Source organism: Mus pahari, chromosome 9 (assembly GCF_900095145.1).
Source record: "Mus pahari chromosome 9, PAHARI_EIJ_v1.1, whole genome shotgun sequence".
Classification (NCBI taxonomy): Eukaryota; Metazoa; Chordata; class Mammalia; order Rodentia; family Muridae; genus Mus; species Mus pahari.
The window spans coordinates 74,207,467-74,212,024 of record NC_034598.1 but is presented as its reverse complement, the minus strand read 5'-3'; the positions used below and the strand labels follow the sequence as shown (position 1 = coordinate 74,212,024).

The 4,558-nt window shown below is 42.2% G+C and overlaps 1 pseudogene; it reads right to left on the bottom strand.

Annotated features, from left to right (window-relative positions):
- Positions 1 to 2,133, bottom strand: part of LOC110326119 — a 4,380-nt pseudogene extending 2,247 nt beyond the window's left edge.
- Between the last annotated feature and the right edge of the window lie 2,425 nt (positions 2,134 to 4,558).

The following is a 4,558-nucleotide window of genomic DNA, read 5'->3' as shown; positions in this document are numbered from 1 at the left end:
TGTACCACAGTTTCTGTATCCATTCCTCTATTGAGGGACATCTGGGTTCTTTCCAGCTTCTGGCTATTATAAATAAGGCTGCTATGAACATAGTATCGATTCAAGCCTGGAAGCCTGTTGCCTGTTTCCACAGAAACCACCATAGTCTCTGAGGTTATCTCACTAGCCTACTTAGGACATTTAACCCATATACTTTATTTAATGTAGTCAAGCTTGGGACTGATTTTAAGCCATTTATCATAGATTGACCAAGCTCCCTTACTAACTTGGTTCAGTACACTCTGGCAATATTCTTCTCCTTCAGTCCCTTTGATTTTGACCTTGCAAACTCTTGACATTTTCTGAGTAGCCAAAGTTGAAGTAAATGAACATGTAAATAATTAAATAATTAATCATCCATTAGGCTTCTAGGATAAATATATACTGTTAAAAGAATTGTTTAAATTGTTTAAATAGATCTGAAATAAGTGTATTCTATATCAGTTAAAATTATGTTAGTACTTTTGTTATGAAAATCAAAATCACTGAAGTAAAAATTATAAAGTAAATCTGGGCAATTATCTCATCTTTGATGTTCAGTCCAAACCTCACCATTATCCAAACGATGCTCCATCTGATGCATCCCATGATGAATTACCTAGGCTTCAGTGATAAATTTTTACATGTTATAGTGTATGTGGATTGGAAGGAAACTCTACAAATTAACCCCCTGAAATACTAAAAAACTAAAACAATTTCTTTGTGATGATGAATCTACTAGTCTTATGGTTTATGTACTTTACAGTAAAAAGATCTTTTTATGTATAATTATTATTAAACAGAGATTCTGGGATATTGAGGAACACAAAAGCTCTGTTATAACATTGAAAAATATTAGATTTGCAGCTAACCAGAGCTTCGCTTTTATAAACATCTTTCATTATGAAATTAATTATTTAAATAATTACAACAATGTAAATGAACCATCATCTCAAAATAGAGCACAATTTGCTTCCTGCTAGTACCCTAAGGGGCCATTTTCTGAAGTTTAATGTAGCTGTGTCATTGCTCCAATTCACCAATTTGTGCTTTCTGCTTTATAGATTGAGCGCTGCAGGGGCTGTAATGTTCTAACTACCCTTGTTTCTTCCTTTTCTTCTCTTGTTCCATGTTAGTATTTTACCAACAACTGACAAGGTCTGAAGGGAGGCTGGAGGTGAGAACAGCGTGTCTGCAGGGTAATTCAGGTTAAATATATGTGCATTTAATTATTTACACTTGAATTTCCATATTGCAATTTGGAGTTCTGGGAAGGCATTAGAATCTCAGTTTATTGCAAACAGCGTGACACTTGAGTTTTCAGAGAAGAGTTGATATGGGGCTAATGAGATTTAATGTTGGATATTTGGCTTTGCCTGAAATTGCCTTCTACTCTCTCAATAATTTCACTAAGTCCCTTATCTTCATATACTGTAAAGACATATACTGTAAAAACAAATTTAAAAGTAAGTTTTGAAATATATAGCAAGGTTCCTTGTGGGGAGCGGGTATGCCAAGCCCCGTGACCCCTGTCTGCCAAGAGCCTGAGCCTGGTGTCAGAACAGCACATACTTGCAGCTCTTGCAGCCAGGACCACTCTCATCAGACGGGTTCAGTCTCTGCAGTTTTTGCTGTCGAATCTCACGGACTAGCATATAGAAGGCATCCTCCACACCCTGCCGAGTCTTGGCTGATGTTTCAATTCAGGGGATGCCATAGCTGCAAGCAAGGTCCTGGGCCTGCCAAAACTCAACAGTTCGAGCGGCCAGGTCACACTTGTTGCCCATCAGCACCATTGGCACATCATCTGAATTTTTTACCCACTTGATCTGCTCCCTGTACTGATGGATGTCTTCGAAGGACTTGGTGTTGTTGATGGCAAATATACAGAGGAAGCCCTCCCCTGTGCACATGTACTGATCTCCCATGGTGCCATACTCTTCTTGACCCGTTGTGTCTAAGATGTCCAGTAGACATGTCTCCCCATCAATGACCACCTGAGTCCTCCATGGTAGGATCATACTCATCCACAAAGTGGTTTTGGATTAGCTGGATGGTCAGGGCACTGTTGACCATGCCTCCAGCGCCCACTACCACAAGCTTGTATTCTGTCATCGCATCTTCCTCACACAGGGCACCAGAGCCTTTTCTTCTTTTCTTCTTTCTTCTTTTTCTTCTTCATCAGCTGCTCCTGTGGAAAAGTTCCTCACATGTAGCACCTGAGCCTTTTCTTCTTTCTTCTTATCTTCTTCTCATTCCCTATACAGGCCACCAGATGCTGCAGACCCCCGAACTCTGACCGGCAGAGACAGGGAGAAACGACACAAACACCAAGGCAGGTTCCAAACAGATTTCTTCTTTATCTCTCTGAGCAGCTTTTCCTCTCCCTTTCACAGCTCCAACCAAACCGAACTGGACCCTTCAACTGCTTGCTCCCAACTGAACTGTTTACAGCCTTTTCCCACAGCATTCTCCTCCCTCCCTCTGGGGCACATCCTGTTTTTCTCAGTCCTCTAAGTTCCTTCAGCTCCTCTGACCTAATCCATCCCCCATCTCCTGGATCCAGTCAGAGTTCAGCCGGGGCACACAGTGATTGTCCAGTAACTCAGCAGGCAGTACAGTACAGGATCCTCTACACAGGCTCAGCAGGCTCAGGTTCTTGCAGCCAGGGAACACGGGGCGGGGCTTGGCACCTCCACTTACCACATAGAGTTCAGGCTCAGGCTCTTGGCAGACAGGGGTCATGGGGCTTGGCACACCCGCTCCCCACAGTTCATGACTTGCTTCACCCCTGAAAAAGGCAGAGTTGCATAAATACATTAATTCCTTTTGTGGGGTGAGAAAGAAGAAAGAGCAATCATATATAAGAAACCTTATGTTTGAAGGGCTGTGATGGTTTGTCTATGCTTGGCCCAGGGAGTGGCACTATTAACGTGTGGCCCTGAGGGAGTAGGTGTTTCACTGTGGGAATGGACTTTAATGCCTGTCCTAGCTGCCTTGAAGCCAGTCTTGCCTTCAGAAGAAGATATAGAACTTACAGTTCCTATGCACCATGCTTGCCTGTATGCTGCCATGCTCTCTCCATGATGATAATGCACTGAATCTCCGAACCTGTAAGCCATCCCCAATTAACTGTTGTCCTTATAGGAATTGCCTTGGTCATGGTGTCTATTCACAGCAATAAAACCCTAGTAAATACATATGTTGCTACCAGGAGTGGGCTATTGCTATGATTGGTATCATAATGCCTTTATTTAAAAGAATGGATTTGGGGACTTTGGTTTAGGAAAGCCGTAGAATGTTTAAGTGGGGCTTAATGGGCCACCTAGAAGGAATATAGAAGGTTGTATTTCTGAGGGTGATTTGAATTGTGGAAGTCTGGTACTAGAGTTTACAGAGGAGAAAAAATTTAATATGTGGCTGAGAAACCGTTCTTGTAATATTTTCGAGAAGAATGTGGCTGCTTTTTGCCTTGGTCTGAAAAGTCTACCTGAAGCTAAATTAAAGAGATTTATATTAATTGCATCGATAAAGGCAGTTTCAAGAAAGCCCAACAGAGATTTTGTTCTCTGGTTAATTCTCAAGAAGAACATTTCGAGCAAGGATAGCAAGGTTAGAAAGGAAAAATGTAAATTGTTCTTAATAGGTGAGTAGTATTCATTTGTGTAAATGAACCACATTATTTTTATATATTCTTCTGTTGTGGGACATCTGGGTTGTTTCCAACTTCTGGCTATCACAAGCAAGGCTTCTAGGAACAAAATGGAACATGTGCACCGATGGCATAGTGGAGCATCTTTTGGCTATATGCCCAAGAGTGGTATAGCTGTGTCTTCAGGTTGATCTGTTTCCAATTTTCTGAAGAAACTCCAGATTGATTTCCAGAGTGGCTGTACCATTTTGCAACTACTCAGCTATTAAGAACAAGGGCATCAGGGTTTGACAGGCAAATGGGTGGGACTAGAAAATATCATCTTGAGTGAGGTAACTCAGAACTGAATGGATATGCGTGGATGGTATGTACTCACTAATAAGTGGATATTAGCCAAAAAATACAGAATAACCAGGATGCAATCCACAGAACTCAAGAAGATTAACAAGCCAGGGACCCAAGTAAGGATGCCTCAAACCCACTTGGGAGGGAGAAGAAAGCAATCACATGGGAGGGGGCCAGAGGGAAGGAGGGACCTGGTGGGAGAGGGGAGTGGGAGGGGAAAAGTGGAATATGATCAGTGATTGAGGGAGGAGAACAAGAGGGCCAGCAGAAGTCAACCTCAGGAGGTAGGAGGTATGTGTATATGTGTGTGCATGTTTTGGGTGGGGGGCTCTACTATATTCCAGAGACCTGGGTGGTAAGAAATTTTCAGAACTCTAAGGGAGGGACTTTAGATGAAATGCTTTACAGTGAGGAGAGGGAACTTGTAGAGTCCACATTCAGTAGAAAGACGATACACCAAGTGGAGGGATGGGGTTGCCATGCCAGAGTCAAAACTCTGACCCAGAATTTCTCCTGTCTGAAATAATTGCAGGGTCAAAAATG